Raw genomic sequence first — 27058 nt, forward strand, 5'->3', positions numbered from 1 at the left:
CTGCCCCAGGGCATGCGAAGCTCCTTGTGGGCCTCAGAGCAGCTGGAACTCTGGCATCCTCTCTACAGGAAAGCTTGGTGGCGGCTCCAAGCTAGGCTCACATGTGCACTCGGGGATGACTGCTACGGAACTAGAGGAGACACACACGCACCTGGCCCCATCCATTTGCCCTACCAGACACAGCCTGTGCAAGGAAAGCAGATGGGGCCCTGTCCAGCAGCAGCCAGTATGAACAAGTGAATCTTTCCACTCCTTTCTTGACCCTGGCCCTTGAACGCAACCCTGTCTGTTTTCTCTGCACATCACTGAAGAGGTGCAGGGGAGTAGAAAGATCCACCTATGTGTACTGGCCCCCTGCTGTTGAAATATAGGATAAAAAAGGTACCTCTTACTGATTTTCTATTTAAATAAGGGACATCCCTTGTAATAGGGAACTTGGCAAATCTATGCAACAGTATGGTGACCCTCAATATTTACACCCCTGCTCGGGGTGGGGGTATCTGCTTCTGCGAGTGTGGCCTATTGCATTTTGCCACATTGCTGGGGGATAATTGAAAAAACACCCAGGAGCAGTGTCTTGGAGGGAACATCCTATTGGGATACAGCGGACAGCTATTATTTGAGACTGTTTAGACTGCAAAAAACATTACACTGGTTAAACTATGGTCACTATTCGAAAACAAACAACTTTTCTTCACAACTATGAGAACCTTAGAATCTAACTTGGTACTCCAGGGTCTGGGGCCTTAGGTGCAGACATACAGTGTTTATGCCTTAATCCAACCTATCCTCTACATTGCTAGCTCATGTAACAAATGACAGGCAAACATCCTCATTTAGAAGGGGATTATAGATCCTTGCAACATTTTCCAGTTTTTCCTCAGCACCTCCTCAATCTTATCCAGATTGAGAATCCGTCAGTGATTTTCTCTTTGGAAATGTTCGGTATTCTGATCAAAAGTTGATCAGAGATCACACTTAATACATTCATAGGGCTACTAAAGTGGATTTAAAGATTGCTTGAAATTTTCTGGAGCATGAAGAAAGTAAAAAACTTACCAGTTTTAATCAGATTTATCTCACTTCATTTAAAAAGCAGCAGTTTAGTAGTTCTCTCTTAAAAAAGGGGAGCATATCACATTAAATTTCGCCATCACATCAGCCACAGGATACAGTACATCAGCCAACATATGGTAAATCAGTTCCAATTGCCTTCGTAGTTTTCATACTTAGTTTTAACTGTTTGCTTCATTTCATGTTTTCCAGGGTCTTAAATGCACTGTCACTTAATGCTACAGTCATACACAGAAGTTTGTAAGTTTCTTCTCTTGAGAAAACTACAGTAATCAATATGGTGCCATCATCTGTTCCTGAAATATTAACCTTCTGTTGTATTCAGGCACATACTTCAAGAAGTGGAAGTATATTCTCTGCTAACTACACAAGACAAACAGTAAGATGTACACCTCAATTCATATTTATAGCACAATCAGCTTTAAGATCTATGTTTTTAAGCTTGGAAAACTGCTAATGACTTTCAGAACACATCATAATTCCTCTCATATGAAAGAGAAAACCCTATAAGTTACTTGCCATAGTTATCGGAACACTGGGTTTTTAAAAGAAGAAGTCGTCATCAGATTCAGGTATTTGCCAAAAGCTCTGCTCAGTAGTACAGAAGCCGCTACTAGAGTAGGAAAAATCCAAATGCCAAACTGCATAGGAAGTCCTCTCATGAATTTTCAGTTTCTAAAGATCAACTCAGACATGCAGCAATAATAGGGCTCAGCTATGACTTTTTCAAACTAAAGAATGTTCCTTGAACTCTGCCAACAATGCATCATAGGGTAGATTTTTGCCAAGTATCTCATGACTTTAAGAAAAGTTATTTGCACGCAGACATTCAACTGTAGCACTTCAAGTTCCATAGCTTATTTACAGTAAAAGACAAGAGTTCAGTATGACAAAGTGAGCAACTAGTTAGCCTATCAGTGTTGAATAGGATGATGTGAAAGACTTAGGCCATGTCTACATCTAAAATTTTGCAGCGCTGGTTGTTACAGCTGTATTAGTACAGCTGTATAGGGCCAGCGCTGCAGAGTGGCCACACTTACAGCAACCTGCGCTGCAAGTGGTGTTAGATGTGGCCACACTGCAGCGCTGTTGGGCGGCTTCAAGGGGGGTTCGGGGAACGCGAGAGCAAACCGGGAAAGGAGACCAGCTTCCCCGCGGTTTGCTCTCGCGTTCCCCGAACCACCCAGCAAACCGCAGGGAAGGAGACCTGCTTGCTCGGGGTTCGGGGAACGCGAGAGCAAGCTGGGGAAGAAGACCAGTTTGATTACCAGAGGCTTCCTCAGGTATGCTGGGATACCTGCTTATTCCACGGAGGTCAAGAAAAGCGCTGGTAAGTGTCTATACTTGATTACCAGCGCTGGATCACCTGCGCTGGATCCTCTACACCCGAGACAAAACGGGAGTACGGCCAGCGCTGCAAACAGGGAGTTGCAGCGCTGGTGGTGCCCTGCAGATGTGTACACCTCCTAAGTAGCAGCGCTGTAACTCCCTCACCAGCGCTGCAACTTTCTGATGTAGACAAGCCCTTAGAATAAATGAGCTTTCCCTGTTGCATAGCAATTGCTTGAGAACTTGATCAGCCAGAATGTAAGACAAGGAAACTCAATGATAATGGGGGGGGGGGCCCTCAGGGAGGAACTCTTTAGTTTGGATATTAGTTTCTCTAAAACTAAGATTCCACATTAAATCCTGGAAATCCCAAAGGAAAAGGCATTTAAATTTGGACAGACTTTCTAAATAGTTGAGATAGTAAATTGCAAATTAGTATTTTTACACAATTGTAGGCTTGTGTATGTCAGACAAAAAAAAGCACATGGGGTTATTTATTTGAGTTACCAACTTCACCCTTATTTTTCTGAATGCTGATAAATTTCTCTAGTGATGGAGAGGTAATGTCCTTCAATTGCCAACAATGGAAAAAGAATATGCCATTATTTGATTTATCCCCAAAAAGCTGTTTTTTTCAGCATATAAAAAAAAACCCCTTTCACTAGAAATCAAGCTGGAAAATGAATTGTTTTGTAACAACTTGTGCCAACACACCCTTTGCACGCCAGCATCATTGTGGCAGCAGTAAGCACTTCCAAAGCTGTGTTGAGAGCAGACTCAGATGGAACATAAAATACTGTTTTGCGGCCCAAAAAAGAAGCGTGTGTGCAGTCTCTATAATAGAGGAAGAAGTTTAAACTCTTATACTGCACCCAATTTACAGGGTAGCTGCAGGAGTCTTGTAAATTTCATGGCAATCATCTGCAGCCCAGCATGGAGCAGTTTAATTCTAGTCCACCTTCAGACAGAAGGATGGATTAGTAGTAGGGTACAAAAAACTGATGACTAAAGCATGGAAATGAGAATTCCTTAGCTCCAACAGGTCAGAAATGCCTATATATCCAGCTGGGCAAAATTCTGACTGCATCTTTTTTCAATCATAAGACACAGATCCAGTGATACCATTTTGCTGAATTGCTTCAGTGGAAAAGAAAAACCTAAAAACTCCCCAAGTGTTTTGATTCAAAATGATTTTTCATTTCAAACTTTCCTTTAGTTGTTTAAACAGGACTAAAAAACCCAATGTTGTGTTTCAGGTCAAACTAAGGGTACGTCTACACTATGGAATAATTCCGATTTTACATAAACTGGTTTTATAAAACAGATTGTATAAAGTCGAGTGCACGCGGCCATACTAAGCACATTAATTCGGCAGTGTGCATCCATGGTCCAAGGCTAGCGTCGATTTCCAGAGTGTTGCACTGTGGGTAGCTATTCCGTAGCTATCCCATAGTTCCCGCAGTCTCCCCCGCCCCTTAGAATTCTGGGTTGAGAGCCCAGTGGCTGATGGGGCAAAAATCATTGTTGTGGGTGGTTCTGGGTAAATGTCGTCAGTCATTCCTTCCTCCGAGAAAGGAACAGCAGACAATCATTTTGCGCCCTTTTTCCCTGGATTGTCCTGGCAGACGCCATAGCATGGCAACCATGGAGCCCATTCAGCTTTTTTTTTTTTTTTTAATACACACAGTCACCGTATGTGTACTGGATGCCGTGGACAGAGGCGATACACCAGCGCTACACAGCAGCATTCATTTGCTTTTGCATGATAGCGGAGATGGTTACCAGTCGTTCTGTACTGTCTGCTGCCAGGGTAATTTGGCAATGAGATGACGGTTCTGTCCTTCTGTGCTGTCTGCTGCTATCATGGATGCCCCTGGCGGAGGTCGGCCAGGGGCACAAAAGCAAAACTGGGAATGACTCCCTGAGTCAATCCCTCCTTTATGGTTTCTAAAAATAGAGTCAGTCCTGCCTAGAATTTGGGGCAAATGTACTAGAGAAGCAGTGTATCAGAGAGTACAGCTGCTCCATGTCAGATCCCGCAGAAACGATGAGCTGCATGCCATTCATGGGGGAGTGCCCCTGCAACAACCCCACCCGTTGCTTCCCTCCTCCCCCAACCTTCCTGGGCTACCGTGGCAGTGTCCCCCGCATTTGTGTCATGAAGTTATAAAGAATGCAGGAATAAGAAACAAAGACTTGTTAGTGAGATAAAATGAGGTGGAGGCAGCCTCCTGGTGCTATGACAGTCCAGGCAGGACATTAAGCAGTGCGGAGGAGAGAAGCCCAGCATCCCGCTGCTATGATAGTCCAGGCAGTACAGAATCTTTTCTTTACACAGGAAAGGGAGGGGGCTGATGGAGCTCAGCCCCCAGTTGCTATGATGAGGACGGTTACCAGCTGTTCTATCCCATCTACTGGGAATGACCAGAATTCATTCCTATTTTTACCCAGGTGCCCCCAGCCGACCTCACTTGAGGCAAGCCAGGAGCACTGACGGGCTGATAGTGACGATGGATATCAGTCATATTGTACCGTCTGCCACCAGGGAGGGGAGAGGAGCAGATACTGCTCTTCACTGCTGCAGCATCGCGTCTACCAGCAGCATTCAGTAGACATAGGGTGACATTGAAAAAAAAGTCAAGAAACTATTTCTTTCCCTTTTCTTTCACGGGGGGGGGGGGGGAGGAGGGAGTAAATTGACGAGCTATTCCCTGAACCACGCCGGACAATGTGTTTGACCCTACAGGCATTGGGAGCTCAGCCAAGAATGCAAATACTTTTCGGAGACTGCTGTGGACTGTGGGATAGCTGGAGTCCTCAGTACCCCCTCCCTCCCTCCATGAGCGTTCATTTGAGTCTCTGGCTTCCCATTATGCTTGTCACGCAGCACTGTGTAGCCTGTAGATTTTTTTTTTTTCCCCAAACGCTTTGGCATTTCGTCTTCTGTAACGGAGCTCCGATAGAACAGATTTGTTTCCCCATACAGCGATTAGATCCAGTATCTCCCGTACGGTCCATGCTGGAGCTCTTTTTGGATTTGGGACTGCATTGTCATCCATGCTGATCAGAACTCCACGCTGGGCAAACAGGAAATGAAAATCAAAATTTCGCAGGGCTTTTCCTGTTTACCTGGCCACTGCATCCAAGCTGAGATTGCTGTCCAGAGTGGTCACAGTGGTGCACTATGGGATACCACCCGGAGGCCAATACCATCGATTTGCGGCCACACTAACCCTAATCTGATATGGTAATACCGATTTCAGCGCTACTCCTCTCGTTGGGGAGGAGTACAGAAACCAATATAAAGAGCCCTTTATATCAATATAAAGGGCCTCGTAGTATGCACGGGTACAGCATTAAATTGGTTTAACGTTGCTAAAATCGGTTTAAACACATAGTGTAGACCTAAGTGTTTTAATGTGTTAAAGAAGTTAAGTACTATAAGCAACAAGCCTGTCTTTGCCTCACAAAGGAACTAAGAAAGGAGGTTTCATAAAACCTGCTTTGCGGCTTACCTCTATTAGATTCTTTAACCGTATTGTAAAGAGCCCTAGAAAAACAGATTATGTACATACAGGTTGGTAAGAAAGAATATATGCATTACTGAAGCTTCTTTACAGTTCTTTTTAGAAATTCCTTCCATTTATCAATAGGGATCATTCTGCTCAGCTCATGAGCCCCATGTTTCACCTTTGTCTTCTGGAAGTTTGTTTAATCTCTCAAGTATATAATAAACAACTGGAAACCCTTTAATTCCTGACAACAAAGGCAGATAGCTTCTGTAATACAAAAAGACATCACATTCACCTACTTTCCTCCCTCAAGCACGCAATCTCAGCTCCTCAGTTAGTCCAACCCAGAAATAGTATTGATGCTGACATCTCTGCTAATAAACCTTCAGGCATCAAGAAGCCTCAAGGTGTCAGCAACTAGACTATTGCACATTAGAAAAATGCAATCCCTCCTCAGAGAATCATGCTATAGTAAGATACAGACCTTTCTTGTACTGGAAAAAGGTTTCATACTATATAAAAATAAATAAAAGAAGCACCAAGAAAAGGATAGATATTTAAAATCTGATCACCTTTTTAACGTACTCAGAGGACAACTCTCTAGCCAGCAAGCCAGAATCTTCAACCAGGTTCTTTGAATATTAACTGACCTTGAACAAGGAGTTTACAAATATAGTACATTAACTTTTTATTGCAACTTTGTATTAAAAAGCTTTTAGGAGATGCCTTAGAGGCCAGTCTGCTGCTACAAAAACTCCACTTTTCTGTGCTTGATTGGAATGGAACAGGAATAAATCCTGGATAGCAGTGTGCTAAGCACAGCCAGTCCAACACATGGAGTGTACAAATTCCCATATGTCACCATATGAAGGAAGTTGTGGAAGGGAAATGGATGCTTTGGCAGACGCTTTCTGAGCATATGACATACAGCCCGTGTAGTTATAGAGGCTACAGGTCTTTCAGGCTGTGCAAAGAGCACCAGCCACTTTTCCATCACTATCAGGGTGGTCTCTCTCACCATTGCATTAGACAGCATTCAAACCAGAATACCTATGAATAATAAAAATCATCTGCTGCCTGTCTTCATATTATGCTCCTTCACTGAGGCCAAAAGGCAAGGAGAGATAGAAGGGAGCCAAAATAATAAGTCCATCTGCATCAGGGACTAAGATTATTCATTTTGTCCAATGTGTTGATAGTGATGTGTTTATCCTCATATCCACAGATTCACACTGGGGTATGTTAGCAAGTACCATTGCTGCCTCCAAGACTGACCCAGTGCATGTTCAATATAGTCAATAGTTTGACCACCCCCATAATTAGGTGTACTCTTCCCATGCCTGCAGCTCTTGGGGCACTCCGTAACTTCAGTATTGGAACCTGGGGGTGATCCCAGCAGTATTTGACTCTTCTGCACCCTCACAGGAAGGATCTAGTAGGTCAGGACATCGACTCTCCAGCAGTCTTCCAGATGTATTTAGGAAGCTATTTCTTAACACAGGCACTTTCCCTATATCATGGTGTAGTGAGTTGGGAGGGTCCTTTGTTAGTATACACCCTACTATGATTAAGCACCATGCACTTCTGTTTCCAGGAAATACCCACTGAGCGTATATGAGTCAATACTGAAACCATTGCCTCTGTGCAAAGTGTAGCCTTCTTACTGATATCACGTCCTTCCATCACATCATCCCCTCCCCTATGTGTTTCATCCACCTTTTGTATTTCTCAAGAGACTGAATTGTATATGCTTGGGCAGGTTCTGCATTACTTGTTTGCCTAGCATTTAGCACAATAGAGCCTTGAACAAGGTTAGGGCTACTTTTATTTGATATTCCCCATAGTGTTTGAAACCAGCAACACATTGCAGTACTGTATCGGGTTTTCTGTACCCAGTAAAAAACGTATGAGAACCCAAAAGACTAAAAGCTAAGTGCAATTGAATACCATGTTTTCATTATCCAAATTAAGATTAGGAATCACAAAAAGTGAGAGATTAATAGAAAAAGTGTAAATTAAATTTTAGATTAAAATAGAATTCCTTACATAGAATTTTTAACCTGATCCTATTCCTTTAAAATTCAAGTCTTACAAATGAAACCTGTCTATTGAGGCATTTGGTGGTGTTGCCTTGTGGCACACAGAGTACTCCTCCTACTGCTAGCCAGTAAGGCATCGAACATCAGGCTTGATTTCTCTGTATAATTTAGTAGTTTGATATTGATTTTAACCCCACCGCCCAAACATTACAACTGGAAAACACAGGCCCAACTTATACGGGATCACTTTCACCTTGTTTGAATATAGGTCCTGAACATAAGCCAACTAAAGAACATGTCCTTTTAAAAATAGCTCAACTACAGAAATAGTCTGATACCTCATGTTCCCAATGTTTGTTGACAAGGGGTTTGAGGATTAAAGGACAGGAAGACAAACACCACCAAATTGATATTTTGACTTTTAGTGTAAAATATACAAGACCTTTCCACTCAGCCTCCAAGTTGTTACCAGCCCAAATTCCAAGGGTAATTTTTGGAATATCTTGGTGTCAAGTCAGTTGAAGTACACTGCTGTAGAAGTCTAAGCCATTAAGTGATTCAACAATTTGAATTACTCTAGAAAACAGACCTGATCTATGGAAGCTGGAATTTAAAAAAAGTCCCACCGACATCCTAGTTTTCACATAGGTCAGATTTATGTTGGCACGGGATAGACATGCCTCTTTCCAGTTAGCACCAACAGCTGCACTCTAACACTAATGAACAAGCTTTTTGCAGTTGCTTTTAGCATTTAGATTACAAGAGAATGGTTTTAAAATACAGTATCTGTTGAAAAATCATTGGGCACTAACAGCTGACTACCTCAGAACATCTAGATATAACAGCATGCATTGATCATGTACTACTTATGCTCATATACACCTACAAAATGTAGGTTCTTCCCTTTACCTACACTATCTGAGTGAGGTTTTTATTTCAACTGCAGACACTGGAGCAAACAAAAAACCTCCACATGTAAATTGCCCATGTATCAGCATCTCATACAGCATGGAACCTTCAAGCCACTAGAATAACCATTACCTGTAGATAGAATCTCTCTAGTCTGTGACTAGAAACGTTAACTTCACCAGTACAGTCTTCTTTAGACACATGTAGATTGAAAGTGTTCTAAAATATTTTAAACTTGCTTTAGAGAAATCAGTTAATGCTGGGACTAAATAATTGCACAGAATTGTTCATAGGAAAATTTCTAGTAAAAATAGAAATGAAGTGTTTGCATTAGTGTCTTCAAAGTACACTTGAACTGGGGTGATATTTAAGTTTTTACTTGTCTTAGGCTTTTGACCTGGTGCCCATCATCACTTCACCCTGAACGAAATGTCACAGATACATTTTTTTGAGAGAAGCTACTACTACGATTTAGGAGTTTGACTTCATTTATATTAGAAGCCCCAGAAATAACCAAACCAGAGCAAAATCTACTTTTTCCCTACCTTTATAGTTTTGGTTGGAGCAGAGGGGAAAGAGAAATAAAGTACTTTGTTTATATTCCTTTAAAAGCAACTGTAACAGTCAGACTAGTATTCACAAGATTGTAAGCTGTGCCAAAAAATATTTTCATACCAGTGTCTTAGACACCACTTTCTAGGGCATATAAAGTGATAAAGTAAATGATGTGTTAATTCAGTGCTGGCCATTAGCAATATTTTTCTATTCTTTGGCTGAACTAGGCATGAGTTCAAGAGATTAATTTTGTTTAACAGCAGTCCAGAAGGTTATCTAGTTGCTGAACAAGAAATACAGAAATTATACAATTTAATCAGTGTTAATTGGCAAGAGTTCATATCCTGGAATGTTTAAGCACATTATTATTGAAGAAATTTGTAGTTATAGAATTTAGACATTACTTGGCTGTATTTTAGGGTTCTTTTTACAAAGTCTCAGGATTAATTTCCATATCCACAGAAGTGTTCAGGAAACATTGCAAGTCACAAAGCAGGATGAGAAAAAATAATTGTGTCCCTTTTAAGGGGCAGTGGTAAGGCATGCAGTGCTGGTCTTTACATGGGTAGGCGGAACACCTGGTCCATCCGAGATAATAATGAAAAGGCTGATTGGATGTGCACTCCCATTGTTAAAGCTTCCATCCCTTTCCCAGTGACAGGAACGAGCAGACACTGTCTAATTAGCAGGAAAACACAGATCCTGGGAGAGTTCAAGTTCATGGAAAGTTCATGTTTAAAATTTCTGAAACCCTTACTATACTCCATGCTCACACTAATTATACCACTTATTTGTATTTTCACATGCAGAACATAACATGTTTATTTACAGATTTACACGAGTGCCCCCCTTATGTTACCTTGCTGCACAAGTCCACTGAGATGATGTGTTACATGTTCATACTAAGTTACTAACCTTAAAGGAAACTGAAATAGTTTACAGAAAAATATGAACAGGAGTCCAGATTAAAGTACTTTCTTCTTGCAATCCTAATCCACTAACCATGTATTCAGAGCTTTTGGTCACTAGTTTGACAAGTTCTATGTACAGAATTGTTTGCAGTCTGAAATACTACTTTTAGTATTTTCCTAATAATGAATAAAGCAGACAAGGTCTATATAATTGGCTCATTTCCTGACTCAATATTTCATTTATGAAAAGAACCCTACATACTCAACTACTGAAAGTGAAATGAAGTTCTGCAGGGCAAGTTACTTTTCCCCCGTAGCATTTTTAACCCACATGATTACCCATTCAGGCTGGGTTGCTTTAAAATGGTATCTGAGGATTTAGTCTTTTGGATTTCATTAAAGCAGTTGGCTATACTTTAATTTGGCAAAGTTAGAACCAATTTTACATTTGGTCACTTGCTGCCAAAGTAAAATAATATTAAAAAGTAACACTGCAACTGATTTTTCATTCCTGCCCTCTTTTTCTGAAGAATGAAGATGCATGCGCTTTACTACAGGAAGTTGGCATTCACTTGTTCTGCTTGTTATAAATGAACAGTACATAGTAGTAGCTTTACTTTGAAAATGAATCCATCAGGAACAAGCCCTAAATATAACTTAGGCTAGTACTATGGAATGACCTCCACAGAAACAAACAAACAGACTTCTCATCAATGATACACATGCTATGAGAGTTTATGCAACAAAAAAAGCCTGATTCTGATTCCACTGCAGTCAATGGCAGAACTATTATTCACAGGGAGACCTTAAACCATTAGTAACGTAAGAAGGCTTGCTTCCCTACCTACCTAAAGTTGAAAATATCCCATTTAAAAAAAAGAACGTTACTACATTTGGGGGCAGGAAGGTTGTTTAAAACAAAAAAACAAAATGTTCTGTATCAATTTGGGGCCTGCTCACTTGACAACTCTCAGATGATGAGGCAAGCTTTTTTGTTAATATTTCTTGTTAGCATTATTAATCAAAAGAACTTAGCTCAGTTCATTGAATTGAATTGTTCTCAGTCAAGTAGCTGGGGAGCATATGAATTAATATGCGCCCATTTACAATCCATAAGTTTGCATGGACACAGAAGGTACACTTGTATAAATCCATATTCTCCTAATGCATGTCGGTATACATTAAGGTTTATGCAAGGATGCTACTGCACAAAGCCTTGAAGTAATATTCCATTTAACTGCTCTATTAGGAAACAATTAATTGAGGCATACAGCACAGTATGAACTATGGAATCTACTGAAATTATAAGAATCATGAGTAACCTTGAAACTAGAACATATAGAAAAAGGATTAATGCATTCTAAATATACAGCAGTTATGGATAATCCTATATCAAACTCATGTTCAGCACATGTAACACTTTGCTTTAAAATGTTAGTCAATCAGAATACCTTCACCACAGTTTTATCCTCATTACAAAAGCCATGTTACCTGTCTGTGGGGATCCCCACCTGTCTGTGGGGATCACTCAAAGATCAAGTATTTGTGACTCTTCTTTTTTGTCCCATCCCATATGTTATAACAAGGAATTAAGAAGGAAAAAAAAAAATCACCCAATCCATTTTGAGTCCAGTATATACATGCATTCAACCCTTAATTAGTTGGAGTTCTTTATGGGAAGCATTTAGAGGCCTCACTTCTACTCAAAGGCATATACTCATGAAATATCAAGTAGTACATACAGGACACAGAAAAGCTCAGTTAACTCTGCTATAATTGAGGGATTTAGTATTAAAGTTGTAAAAACAAAGATCACTCATGGCTCATATATTAAGACATGGATTAATTCTACACATTACTTCAGACAGAACACCAGGGAAACCCACATGCATATTTCAAAAGGAAAAAAGAGGTCTACAAAGTTGAGGCCCACTCTGCCCATGTTAACTGTTCAATCCTATTGTGTGGAAGCCCATAATCTTATAATGAAGGTGTAAACCAGTAACAAAAAGTATGTCTGTTTTTATATTCTACACTGCCAAGCCAAATATTAGATACACAGTGGTTAGAACAGCTTTGCCCCTCCCACATAGCTACACCTTGTTCTAGTTCTGCTCCAGTGTCTTCAGTCAGCGGTTTCTCCACTATTATATTGTCAGTTCCTGAATAAGGATGTTTTTCTTAACTGACCACAGTGCTTAACACTGCAAGTCATATATTCTGAAAACAAAGATTTCTTGGACTGTGAACACCCAAATGCTAAGATACTTTAAAATTAGCAGGAACTGTACAAATCAGTTCAGGATTTATATTAAATATTAAAACCAATGCTAGTGATAGTAAGTTCCCATTTAAAAAGTTCAGGGCTGTTGAAGATCAAGCAATATGACAAGGGAAAAATTGGTGTATATATTCTTAAGTTGCACTGAAATCCCTGTTAACATAATCTGTCACTGACATTACACATTTGTCTGGACAGATTTAAAAAAAGAAAAGTAACCTAACTTCAAGTTATTCATTTAACTCTCCCCAAAGCGACATCAATGGAAATCTCACAATGCTTCGAGACCCTTAACAAAGAAACTTGTCTTTACAGAGCCCTGGACTACAAGCAACATATTGCATCTGCTGACACAGTTGTCTCCCAAAAGGAATTAACTGCACCATTTTCTCCACATCTTCTCTTAAAGAAGCAGCTCCTAAACAAATATTCACAATCCATAAATATGCCATAAGATATCTTTGCTTTGCTTATAAGATTATTGAAAAAGATACTGATAATGGATATTGGAGCTAGTTTGATGTTTGGGCTGTTCATAGTTGGTCACCCAACTATCTTCTATTGTAGGAGAAATAGATGATTTAACTTTTGACCATTGTGATTAGTTCAGATTTAACATTTACAACTTAATTTCCACCAAACATGGAAATGTCAACACAATTTTACAGGACACTTAGATGCCCAAATACACACCAGCTTTCTAAAGGCATATTGTAATTTTTTTTTTTTAAAAAGTACACTCTTCTACTAGTCTGAGTCACATCCAATTTTATATTTAAATGGTAATTAATGAATGCTCCCTTCTGTACATGCAGTAAAAATTAACATGGATTAATAAAACTCCAAATTATGCCAGTACAGTTGCTACAAAGAGGTCCATCAACTATGATTGAGTGTGCTGTCTCCTCATCCCAGCACTCCAAATGACTATTATCCTTGTAATTATCGATATGTATGCCTACAAAGGTCCACTTCAGTTTCTGTCTGCCTCACCAACCAGACACCCACCTAGTTCTACTCTTAAAGTCACTTTTCCCACTCCTCCTTTTTCCCTTGGGAAGTTTAGCATCCCCCTTCCAACTAAGAGCAACCTTTTTAAGGAAGTTTGATTTAATGTCAAACAGGGGGAGGGATAGCTCAGTGGTTTGAGCATTGGCCTGCTAAACCCAGGTTTTGAGTTCAATCCCTGAGGGGGCCACTTAGAGATCTGGGGCAAAAACAGTACTTGATCCTGCTAATGAAGGCAGGGTGCTGGAATTAACAACCTTTTGAGGTCCCTTCCAGTTCTATGAGATAGGTTTATCTCCATATATTATATTAAGATGATGGGAAGGTCAGAAAGGGAAGCAGCTGTGTTAGTTGGGGGCATATGAGACATTCTGAGGACAGCAGTCAGACTGCAAAGATTTATATGATGGGTTATTAATTTACAGACTATACTGTCATTATGCAAACCTGAACATCTGAGTACAGGGAAATGCATAACTGAGAAGAAAGTAATCAGTTACAGGTCAACAACCGTACAGCAGCCCTGCACACTGACTGGATGATAAATTCTGTATGAAATTAACCCCCTCAAAATCAAGAACCTATCCATTATTTAAGCTCTAGATGTTTTTGTCCTAAAGTATATACAATATCAAAAATTACAATCCAAAATGTGCGAACTCCTATACAATACCACTTGTTCATAATCTCATACTGTCCCCCCCCGCCCCCCAATAATTCAAGTAGCTCCTTCCTCACAAAAAAGGATGTTTTACAGAGTACCCAGAGATTAAGACATGGATTGGTGGACCAAGAGCAGAAGGAGCAAGTTCATAAAAAGTGCCCTGCCATCACCTCCCTTCCTTCATTCCAAAGCTATGTGACTGTAAACTCAAACATCCCTGTTAATTTCAACTGCTAAAAAGTCACACAGCTAGAAGAGCTAGTAATTCAGCTAAATAAGCCTTAAAACCAACAGTTGATTTCACCCCAAAACTGATAGCTAATGCAAACAGGAGACTGGTGCCATGCACTCTGTACATGAAACAGCTGGCATCTAAATCTAAATCTTCTGACTTCCTTTCACTCTCAAGACATAGCCCCCATGCAGAACACATTACAGTTGACTCTTGAGACAGAGTTATGACTAACTAACAAGGCCCACACCTGGAGCAGAGGCTGTACTTGCCCATATGTATTGAAAAACTCCTCTTGGCCACAGCTGTACCAGAATGTACACCCTCGGTTTAGATAACAAACAAATGTACTCTCCTCAGTTATTAGGGGATCACTGAACAACAGTTATTTCATACATCCTCCCAACAGCTTCCTGACTTCCCTTCAAGTAGTCTCCTGCTTGCTTCTTTCTACAACCTCTTTGTTTGCACAAAAGTTGCATCTGAAAGGCCTCATCCCACCTTCCTTGTTGGTGAAGTCACTATTAAGGTTGGATCAAGCATGGCGGGGAGGGGGTCTGGTTCTTGGGGGCAGGGCAGAGAGAGAGAAGAGTCCTAAGTAAAACAAATCATTAGTATTGAAAGCCAGGCTGAGTCACGTTGTTCTGTTGTTGGAAGTCTCAGCTACTAGTCTCAAGAAATCCAGAGGGCCTCAAAGGATCTCATCCCATCCCATCTGAAATGTAATGGTTTCAACTGTAGCCACTACACCACTGGAAATACAGAACAAAAAAGGAATGATAATGTAACAGCGGCTACTATGTAGGGTTCCCTAATTATATGGGAATCCTTTAATGGGCTCACCCATTAATAATTGCACAGTTCAGATACTAATACCTTAATCTGAGGTTTTTTTACTTGGGTTGCTTTATGTTATATCCTTTATAATGCTATTGTATTGTTTATAAAGTCCATACGATTTTCTTTCCTAGTAAAACTATTTATCATCCCATACAGGACTACAGCTGTACATGCTGACATACTTCCAAGTTTAAGAGGACATTATACAGCTAGTGTTGTTTTAGAACAGAGGTTCTCAAACTGGTGGTCATAACTCCTCAGGGAGTTGGCAAGGTTATTATGTGGGGGGGGGGTCACGAGCTGTCAGCTTCCACCCCTAAACCCCGCTTCACCTCCAGCATTTATAATGGTGTTAAATATAAAAAAATTGGTTTCAATTTATAATGGGGGGGTCCACACTTGGGGCTTGCTGTGTGAAAGGGGTCACCAATATAAAAGTTTGAGAACCATTACTTTAGAATAAGCTATTTGAGTCTGTATGAAATGACAGTGCAAAAACCAATCTTTACAATTTGTTGATGGCAGTTGACACCATAGTCCCAAGACTGCAGTAACTTGAAAACGAGTTAATGTTTCAAAAAAAAATAAATAAAAATAAAGCATCACTAAGTCAATGAACTCTCACAGAACTAGAAAAATTAAATTACACTAGAATGGCAAGAACTGAGCCACTGGAGTATCGATACAGTCAAATTCCTTAATGATGTTCGGAAAGCAGTCAATACTATACTGACTGAGCTTGCGTTGCCTTAAGTGCACTGGGTAAACAGCAACCAAAGCTGAAATAAAGATTGTCACTCAACATCAACTATTATCTCTCTAGCTAAAGGAGAAATTAGAATAACTCTACTCATCCCAGAGCAAGAAGAATAAAATAGTGAAAAAGTGTGCCAAAGCAATGGCTAATATTGGGGGCGGGGGGCTGTACTGTAGGGTAGAAGAGAAGATTCTTTTAGCAATAGAAAGTACACCAGTATTTAAGCTATTTTAAACCTTTGGGCAACTTTTTGGAACTAGAAAAACCTTAGAAAGATGGACAAACTGACTGCTAAAATCATAGTTAGTGCTATTGGTAACTGCTGCTGCTACCTGATTAGATTTTGTTTTTTAAAGTCAAGTAGTAAAAACAGTTTTTCGGGGGAGGGAATGGGGGAAGTCATCTGGTACTTATTGCTATGACAATCTCATATTTTCCTGCTTTGTTCATGAACAGTGAAGGACTTATTTCAAATAAGCTTTGAGAACTTTGCCTCAAATCTTACAAAGTTCTGAAGACTCTGGAGTACAGCAGTTTTATTTAGCTAGCATTTACTTTCAGCATCTAGCAAACTTAACTATTAGAAGTTCTGTCAATGGTCTTAAACTGGCAACTTTCTTGCTGTTTAATTAGTATTGTTTGATGCAAACAAAAAGGTAAAATACTGAGAAACAAAGGTCTTAAGGCTAGAAAGTGGTAAAAACAAAGTTTTCTGTTCTGTATGTCAGGCATTAGATTTATGAAGTTTTGAATCTTATAGATTTAAAGGGGTTGAATAATTGCCATAACAGTTTATACTATAGATGACTATTTCAAAATAACATGACAACCGAGTTGCAAAGCTACTTCTAGAGTTTCAGTGTAGCCGTTTTAATGTGTATTTGATATGTAATTTTGCCCAATAAAGATGTAATTACATTAAGGAAATCTTAATTGGTGCTCCATATTAAGTTTGATACAGAAAAAATGGAACAGTCAAGTTACCTTGGTACCGCAATTTCGGAAGAACTAAATGAATTTCTCTGTTCTGAGACATATGGCAAACAACTTCCCTAGACAGTTTTGTTTAATTACCTCTGACTTTTTGTATTATACCCTTTTAGTTAAAGTAATTTTGAGACTTCACCTTTCACCACACCTTGAGGTACCTCCATTTATAGTGTTCCATATACAGCATTGCTTTGTGCAAATATTCTGTAAGTTCTTCTACTACTTAAAACTTGAATATGAACTTAAAGCTTGACCTTTTCAAAAGGTACTTTAAGACTGGATCAATGCACCTCCAGTGAACACAGTTAGCTGTATTTGTTGATAGATCAAAAAAGTTCCTCTTTGTGCCATAAACCTGGCAATTCCAGTAACTTTTCAAGTGATTTTTTTTAAGCCTGAAGAGTTAAATTGAACTTGAAGAGTTCTTAGCCTTACAGTTGCCATAGTGACCATGATTAAGGCCCTGCTTAATTTGCGATACTGCAGAAATTGCAGATCCCACAATACTAGGTTTCCACAGCAATTTTGATTTTAATTAGCTTACTTTGCCCAGTCCACAATTTTGCATACATTGAGGTTTGCAACACACTTCCCAGCCCCCTTTGGTACAGTGCAACCCCATTTATCCGAGCAAATAGTGGCTTGGGCTCCTGCTGTCTGGGTATGATGGGGCTTCCACTGTGAGCCCTGGGCATTAATGAGTGTAATAGAATTGCAGCAAAATGTCTGGTAACCAGAAACTATTATCAAGTATAACATAATACCTCAGTGTTTATATTGTTCCAGCAAGTTTTTCTTAAACAAATAGGTTCTCTCTGGCTTTTCCAAATTACCACAATTAATAAAGGTCCATTACTACTTTTCTGGGATTTTCTAAGTATTCTCTGCAACTTTGTCAAATAATTATGGCTATCATCCCACAATTCAAGTAGGGCCTTAACCATGATATATTATAGAAGGAAGTGAACATTAGGGACTTAAGCAGGAGATCTCATAATCACATAGCATTTGGAGTCTCTGCTCATACTATGAAGCTTTCATCTTCATCACCCACACAAAAGAATGTGCTATGCCTTCAGTTCTACAGTTGCTGTTATCCATTATTTACTGGATAGCTAGGTTAGATTCCATAGCCTTCAGTTCTAACTTCTGCAGTATTTCCATAATGCTTAGATCAAACAGCTACTGTGCATTCAACTAGACAGATCTAGTTTGTCAACTCTTGGTTATTTTATCATGAGTCTCACAGTACTTGGTGTTTCTGAAGTCCTCTGCCTTTGTGGTCATCATGTGACTACATGAGAATCTCTGCCTTTATAAAAATGTTTCTAGCCCTTATGGTTGCAGAGAAAAGCTTGAAACTACGTACCCTAAAGCTCAGAAGGCAATTAAAAGCCTAGGATTTTTTCTTCACTCATGAATTTGGGGGCCCTGACTTTACATAACACTTGGGGTTGGAAATACTACAGGTCTATGCTTACGGCTGAAATCGCTACCTCAAAAGTGCTGAGGTAGAGTTTTTCTTTTGACCTATACTCTAAGTGGAATGAAGGGGAAAAAAGTAAAGCTGTGCATCCAAGAATAATGTGAGCCATTTATCTGTATGGAAAGAACATTTCGTTATACAATACCACCATATACTCAATCATCTGAGCTCTCAAAAAAATAAAGAAAGAGTAATATTCTGCTGTTATTTAACAAAGATGCCCAGCAGCCACTATTTTGTATGCCATTTTTAGTTTGAGCTCAACATTTGTTCACTGGGTATTTACGAACTGTAGACTCTTCATGTGCTGGATAGTGTGTAACTGGTGAAAGCACTGCACTGAATTGTATCTGCAGGTTTATCTGCTCCGTTTTATTTTCAACCAAAACCAAGAGTTTTAGAGCAACCTTATCAAACGGTTGTGAAACACATTTTAAAATGAGTCAACATAAAATTAGGCTTATTAGGTATAAAATTATATCTCATGTTGCTAATGCGACCCCCTCCAACTTCAAAAGCTGGCAGCCTTTGTCTGGTCGAAGAGGGGGTCATAGCTCTTTTAAGTGTTCCTCCTCTTTTAGGTTAGGAAGTGACATCGCTTGAGCTAGGCATTGATCAGAGGGGCTCAAGTAAGCCAGTGGAAGGGTATCTTTATGTCCTGCCATGCACGCTCATGCTCCACTGGGTATCTGCTGGCCTCATTCCAGACCGTGGCGGGTAGGTTGGGAGCATCACTAGCAGAACAGAAGACAGACTTTAAGGTCACTTACTTAAGAATTGTGTTAAATTGCCAAGTTGGGATCTTTGGACACTCCAGAAATAAGTTGACAGAGTTTTTAGGATTAATCAAGAGGGCCACGGCAGTCAGTAAGATTGTATTATATGAACTGCAGATTATTTCTGGTCATCCTACCTTTGCATACAGAGTCACAGCCCCAGGATGAGCACTTTGTTATCAGCTGCCACTGCTAGCATACTGTAGCCCAATTCCTTTTAAGAATGAGTAAAGAATTGGAAGATTTATGGATATTGGAACAGTTCCTAAATCACTTTAATGAAGTTTCCTCTCAGAGAGAGAAATGGATGATATGCTAGAGGCAGACCTAAAAATTGGCTCTGATGCAACAGGGTAATTTTATTTTAAACCAAGGCAGGTGGTGTGCTCAGAAATGGCCTGCTGACCAAAAGCAAAAAAGGGATTACAAATTCCTGGAATTTTTTCCCATTTTAGTTGCAGTGACTATTTGTGAGAAGGAGTTTACAAACCAAAGTGTTTCTGGAGTGACAACCCAGGAGTGATGCATGTTATTGATCAACAGTCCTCTAGATCATTCAGTGTGATGTTTGCAAGGACACTTGTCCTACAGCATTCAGTTAATAGCTTCTCGTTTACTGGTAAACTTGGGTCTAAGATTAATAATGGCATAGCCGATGTTGTGTCTCAATTTCAAGTGGACAGGACAGACAGAGAAACAAAACACATGCCACTGGTCCTTTGGAAACTTGGAGTATGACTGCTATTAGATGAGAGAGAGAAGGTGGGTGAGGTAATATCTTTTATTGGACCAACTGCTGTTGGCAAGGAGAGACAAGCTTTCAAGCTTAAACAGTTCTGCTATTGGATTAGCCAATGATCAGTAGAATAACAAACATCTAAGGCTTATGAGAGAGATTAGGAAATTTGATCAAAATCAGATAAGAATGGACCTTCCTACAATTTGCCTGATTCCCAAGTATCAGTTACTTTGGCATATGGTATTATGGATACACCATGGTCTAATGCCAACCATATCTGGTCACTTACCAGGCATCATTTGTAGCAGGTTTAAAGGTTACTCTGGCCTTGCAGCAGGTTTAGTTAGGCTGTTAGAGGAGTGGTCTTGAGATAGAGGGTCAAGAGCAAATCTCCAACTCTTTATTCAGATTCTTCGATATCTGGTGCAAGTTCTCCACTAGATATGCCAGTGCAGCCAAGAGGCAGCCTTGTTCAAGACCACATTCCTGATGGCATTTTTTGGAGCATTAGTTGCCAGTGAACTAATGCCTGGGGCAGCAACAGATACTTCAGGGAGGCCTTTGGAGTTTAGGGACTCTCAGGATGGTGAGCCGTCATCTTGACTTTGTGGATATAAAAAATAAATCGGAGAGGACAAGTTGAGTCCATAGTGCTACAACAGGGTGGCGAGGCAGCGATTTGCTGGTCAGGGGATTAAGGGTTTATATAGCATTGAGACCAGCTAAGAATGGGCCTGCCTTTCTTCAGGGCAATGGGAGTTACCTCAAAAGAGTACCAATTTGTGGCAATCAAGGCGGCTTAATAATGTGACAGTTCCCTGCTAATGAATTTAGATACCCTTTGTTCAGGTTTGGTGCTGCCACTGTCCCTGCCCAACAGAGAACAGGGGCATGAGGGATGCAGACAATTGGGCATTGGCATTCAAATGGAGTACAGAATGTATGTGAGGCCTCCAGTGGGTAATCAGAGTTGAACAGCATGAATGGCTAATTTTAATATCTATTCAGTTTTCAAGAGCAAAGGAGTGGGTCAAGTGAACTGATGCATGGATCTGCAGACATGATTTGTGCACTGGCTCCACTGGTGGGCTGCTAGTTCACCTGCAAGTTCACAGGCAAGGCGATTTTGAGTTGGCATGAAAGAAGGAGCTGCTCTGGGACTAGCTGATGCCTCTCTTGCACTCAGACATCCAGGGAGTAGCCAGTGGACAGGATTCTAGTGCACCTGGGTGAAGACAATTTAGAATTTTATGACAATCATCAGGGCCTTCTCCCAGGGGCAAATGTAAACTCTGAAATGCTGCACCAGAGCAGGGTGGGGAGCTGCCAGGCCTCCACAAATTGACAACGCCAGAAAATGTGCAAATCAGGAAGCAACTTAATTTGTACATAAGCGGGGATGATTGGTAGTTACCCATGAAACATTATATATTTTATAGCTGAGTCACTCAGGAAAGAAGAGATAGACCTGTTCAACTGGGGAGCAGATATTTTGGCCAACGTTAGGGAGGCAATTAACTATTTGGGAACCTGGGTGACAGTTGTTGGTGGCAGCAAAGTTAATAGCTGGCACCTCCTGGTAGCAGGTAACAAGTGCAGGAACTCACTTCATAGTGGGTCCTGTTCCCTAGTAAACCAGTCTCAGAAGCAGATTTAGGTAATTCATCCCCTAATGAAGCTAGGGAATGGTGTTAAACTCAGGCTCATAACATCTCGCTTAACAAGATGACAATCCCCTTCCCTGCCTCTTAACCCTCAGACACAGGAGTGTGGTGGAATCCCAGCACCACAGTGGTGGTTGACAGCAGCACTCCTTGAAGAGGTGATTCTTACAGGATACAGCTTGCCAAGCAAATTTGCAGCAGTCTCATAAGCCAAGTGCAGAGCTCTCAGACCATCATCAAATATGGTGAGAGGGCAGCCATCAGTGATGTGACAACATCTTTGGCCACAGCTGCATATGGGGTCCTCTTGTTGGCCCCAGATCTGAGGCTGGCTGAATACGGACCCTAACCCATTCGAGAATCAAATCAGAAGGGGATGGCAAATCAGAGCTGGGTACATGCAGGATTAGGTCAGTTTATAAGAGACTGTTTCTGACGTAGACCATTCTTCATGCTACATTGACGTAACAGAAAAATCTGGGCAGGGCAAGTGGGCCCACAATGGGTGCCTCAGTGACAAGAGCAAAGTAGTAGTAATGAGCAAGGAAGTAATGATGATCTGAATGGACAAGTTATTGCCAGATAGTTCCCAGACAAGTAAATTAAACCACATCCCTCACATTTTGTTTGTTTTTCCTATATGTTTGGTACAATGAAGAGTAAAGCAAGACTAAGATTAATCTTCAGTTTTTAACTCTAAGAGAACACAGTTGGAGTTAAACATCTTTTATTAGATCTCAACAGAATCTGTGGTCAGCCAGACACTACAATTTGTCACTTGCGATACAAGAAGAGGACATTTAGGACATACTTACTGCCTTTTCTTGATTGTGAAATATAGTAAAAGTCAACTCATATTTGTAATCCAGACTCATTAACTGCATCCATGTGTGTCATTAACTGATTTTAAATTCTTGAGGATTTAGTCAACAAGCTCAAAGCCTTCCTACTCACATAAATACTAGTCCATCAACAGCATGACAAGTTTTTCCCATAAGAAAGTTGGAAGCAACTACTGTATATCAATAACAACTCAGCTCACAACAACATCATGCTATACAATATAGCTCAAGTGTTCACCAAGTACAGTTGTTAAACTAAGTACATTTTCTTCCTTCAACAGTATTAGCATCCTAAAACAAAAATGTCAGACTAGCCTAGCCAAACCCTTGATACATCAGAGAGGAAAGTACCATTGTTTAAGGCGGGTAAAACTTGAATCTTGTCATTGTATACCCACTGCATATTAAATACTTGCAATAGTGTAATCCAATCTTCTTGAAAAAACCTTTATGAGTGAACCCTAGAAATATTTAACCTAGTGGTACTTTGAGCCTGTGTTGTGAAGCAAGCTATGACGGGATTTCATCATCTTTGTCCCAATAGCACATTTTATCATGCATACTTGTTAAAGAAAGCTGCTTTCTTTAACAAGTATTTAAGGAGCACTTTTGGTTCTTCAATTTGATAGTGAACTTGATTTTTTTTTAAACCCGTAATCCCTGCTTGGGCTTAGAACAATTGTGTCAAATTAGAGCTCAAAGCCCTTTTCAAACTTAGCGCTCTTCTCTTTGCCAACTTTGTGTTGTATAAATAGAAACAAAAGGAGATGTAAACATTCAAAATATTTTCAAAAAATATGGCAAGAATGTTTTAGCTCTTATTACTACACTAAACTGATCAAGGTGGGTGCTAGCAATTACTAGTAGTTAAAAATGTCACCATTGTTTTAAAATTTTTGAAATTCCATTTTAATTAGAGATACTCATCATAGCGTACTACTTTAACTACATGCTCCAAAGAAATGTCAACACTGATTTTAATCCTCTAAAGAGGACTTCACTACCCAACTCTATCAGACAGTGAGAAAGTAGATGAGTCCTCCAGGATCAATGCTAAGGTTATTTATACAGTAATATAGGACCACAAAATGGAAGTAAATCCCTGGAGCGAGGAACAGACGACTTCTGGTCCATCACTGCTAAATCCCTTATTCCGTCAGCACAAAGCTACTCAAAATTAAAAAAAAAGGACATCAATGGGACAACAATAATGAAGAAATCACTTGTCTGAGTATTTTGTTTCCGTTTACAATTAACACCCAAGACTTGTGTAAATTGAGAAAAATTTATTCCCTCATGTTAATGTATGTGACAGCACTTTGTATATATACACCATTTCATATTTCACTATATAAAATTTTGTCTGGGGTACTTTTCCCACAAAGAAAAAAAAATTTCAAAAATAGGAGGAAAAGAAAAAAAATTTCAAAAATAGGAGGAAAAATGTGGATTGAAGACCATAAAAATCAACAAAGGGATTTATCAGCAGGAGTAATACCTAGATTGCTTTAAACTCATTTTGAAACTGCCTAGATTTCAAGATGACATTGTCCCATTAAAGTTGTTTTATCCAGTTCAATTGGAACAGCTCAGCTTGAAGGTCCCTTAAACATTAAACCCCGTCAAAAATGGGTTATTTTTTTTAAACATACCTTTATATACATTACTGACAAGCATAATCACCATTGGGTCTCTTTATGCAGTATAGTCTGCATTAAAAGTAGGTTGCCTTGGGAACTACAATCAAACCAATATTCCCATACATTTACCTCTCACAGCAATATAGAACAATAGAAATACAGGGCTGGAAAGGAGCTCAGGAGGTCATCCTGTCCATCTTCTCCCCCCCGCCCCTCCCAGGCAGGATGTAATATACCAAGACCACAGACACTGCTTAAAATGGCAAGGACTAAAAGCAGGAGACTGCAGCTAGGAGTGCAAGAGAAAAGACTGTCGCATGACCCAGGGCGAGAGAGCAGGTCGAGCTACTGCTATCCGCAGTGGCTGCCACAAAAATAGTCACCTGACCAAGCCCCCAAGCGCAGGCCTGGGACATGCACGGATTCCACCCGGCACTGCCTCCCTTCCAGAGACAGCCCAAGTTTAGCCGCAGCGCCGTGGTAATGAAAACTAGTTATTCAAGTTCACGGCGAAGTCAAGAAGTAGCTCAGCAAAGTGACAGCCCGCCGGGTGCTTGTCAGCGACTGAGCTCCTACCTTCCCTCTCCAGCCTCGGCTACGCAGTACGGGGGAACTGACCCGACCAGCTAGGACAGGCTGCAGCCCCGGGCGCAGCCAGCCCTTTGCTCCCTCTCCCCCCGCCGCGCCAGGAAACCTGGCCAACTTTTTCGCTACGTCCTTGGCAGTGACTAGGAGATAAAACCTCTACCTGCTGGGAGAATCACCTACCGCAAGCCCAGCTGCCGGAGCTCCGTGTCAGCCGCCGGAGCTGCAGGTCCGGCGCGGCCAAGCACGGAACAAAAGCTGAACAAGTCGCTGCAGCAGCCCCTTGGAGGCCATGGAGCCGCGTCGCAGGCAGCCCAAGACATTTAACGAGAAGGGAGAACGCAGCTTGGAGGGACCAAGAGAGAAACCTAGCTCCACGCTCCCATTACTGTACCTCCTTCGCTGCTGCTGCCATTCCACTGCCCTCTGAAACACGGGGGGAAGGGGGAGGACTCACCAGACAGGAACATCCCCCAACCCTCACAAAGCCCCAGGTCCTCGCCCCCCCCCCATTCCCCTTCCCCTAGACAGAGAAGTTCGGCGCTCTACAGCTGCAGTTGCTGGAGGCATAGCCAGCCCCATTGCAACGGGGAGAGAAGGGCGGCTGGCAGCCCAGCCCCACTGCAACGGGGGGAGAAGGGCGGCTGGCAGCCCAGCCCCAGAGGCCCGCGGAACACCCCGCACAAGTTGCGCCAGCCCCCATCTCCCCCTTCGCACTGGGAAGTTTCCAGCCCCAGTCCCCGGCAATTCACAGAGAGCCACGCCATAGGGCGGGAGAAAAGCGCGGCCCTCTCAGAACTTCCCGAGCCCTGAACAACAGCCCACTCACCTCCCCCTACAGTTGCGCTTTGCGCTGCACTCAGGCGCTCCCCTTGCTGGCTCCGTGCGCGCCTTCGCTCTCTCCGGGGCTCGCGGGCGCGCGTGCTCAATACCAGCCAGGCAGGGCGGCTCGCGCCTTCCCTCCCTCTTTTGCTACGGGCACTGGCAGCACCTGTTCTGCTGTGTGACGTCAGCACACCTAAGCGCCTTCCCCCAACAGGAGCGCACCTGGCCGGCAAGGAGCCCTCTCCCTGCAGTCTCCCTCTCCAGCAGGAGCGGTCCCGGCTGCTGCTTGCAAACCGCTCTCACCTGCCAGTGCAATAGACAAACAAGGACCCTGGTAATGGAAAGCTTGCCTGCATCCACCACTGAGTGAGAAAGTCTGGGGTAGTGATTAGTGGAGGCGGGTGGGCGCTAGGACGGCTGGGTTTGGTCCCGATCCTAGGAGACAGTGTTTAGATCAGGAAATTGGGGGATAGGACAGGGAAATACTGTGCTTGGTTTTGTCAGATTCACTGGGTGACCTTGGGCTTGTCACTTAAACTCTCCGTGCCTCGGTTACCCACGCTGTTAAATGGGGGCGCTAGTAATGTGTTTCCATCTTTGCAAAGTGCTTTGAGAGCCGCTGCCTGAAAGAGCTATAGAGGTACAAATTTGTTTTCATTTCATTTGATTTAAATACATGAAATCAGATGCAAATCTCGAGGAAAACAGAGGAAGCTGTTAGAGTGGCTTAATCGGTCAATAACTAGGAGCAACAGGATGCAACTAGGAAAAGGGAATATCAGGAAAATCATCCTAACCTAGAGGTCTCTTAGGGTCCAATCCTGCACTGTAATATGATAGGCACAGGGGTGTGCTCCTGTAGCATTCATTGCAGGATCTGCCTTTTACACTATGAAAGTGTCTGCCAAGCGTAGTGACAGACATTCCACTGTTTGAAGTATGGAGTTCTTACATCTTTATTGTTGGAGAATCATCCCTTACAAGCTTATAACCTGGATAAGTTCTTAAGGCTAGGCATAAGAGTAATTTACAGACCTGACATTACTGTCACAGGTCTTCAGCTGTTTTGAATCATGTTCTGAGTTAGCTGACTAATTAGCAATGCTCTGAATTGCAGTTTGGGTAGCTCTCACATTCAAGCTTAGTTTTGCATCTTTGTTACCTATGCCACCTTACTGGACTTGCCCCATCTTTTATATAGCTGCTGGGTGTATTAGTTAGGTTTTATAGTTAGTTAATAATCCTATTTTATTTCACCTTGTTTTTAGAGTATGTGTAGCTTAAAGCATAGCACATGGAGCTGAGCATTATGAGGCTTGAGTCAGTGATTTGCTGCATGATGTTGGGCAAGTCACTTAGACCCAAAGCCACAAAGATATTTAGGCACCTGAACCCTAGAC

The 27058-nt window shown here is 41.3% G+C and overlaps 1 protein-coding gene across 4 annotated transcripts in view; it reads right to left on the reverse strand.

Moving 5' to 3' along the window:
• MTUS1 (microtubule associated scaffold protein 1) overlaps positions 1-26263 on the reverse strand; it is a 206426-nt gene extending 180163 nt beyond the window's left edge. For 2 of the 4 annotated variants that reach the window (XM_030564301.1, XM_030564297.1), the window contains exon 1: positions 25663-26263. The gene's annotated coding sequence lies outside the window, so the exon portion shown is untranslated. Of the gene's footprint in view, positions 1-24824; positions 25258-25662 lie in introns of those variants that run through there. The other 2 variants (XM_030564300.1, XM_030564298.1) reach the window with 2 other exon arrangements.
• Between the last annotated feature and the right edge of the window lie 795 nt (positions 26264-27058).

The sequence above is a fragment of the Gopherus evgoodei genome, chromosome 5 (genome assembly GCF_007399415.2).
Source record: "Gopherus evgoodei ecotype Sinaloan lineage chromosome 5, rGopEvg1_v1.p, whole genome shotgun sequence".
Lineage (NCBI taxonomy): Eukaryota > Metazoa > Chordata > Testudines > Testudinidae > Gopherus > Gopherus evgoodei.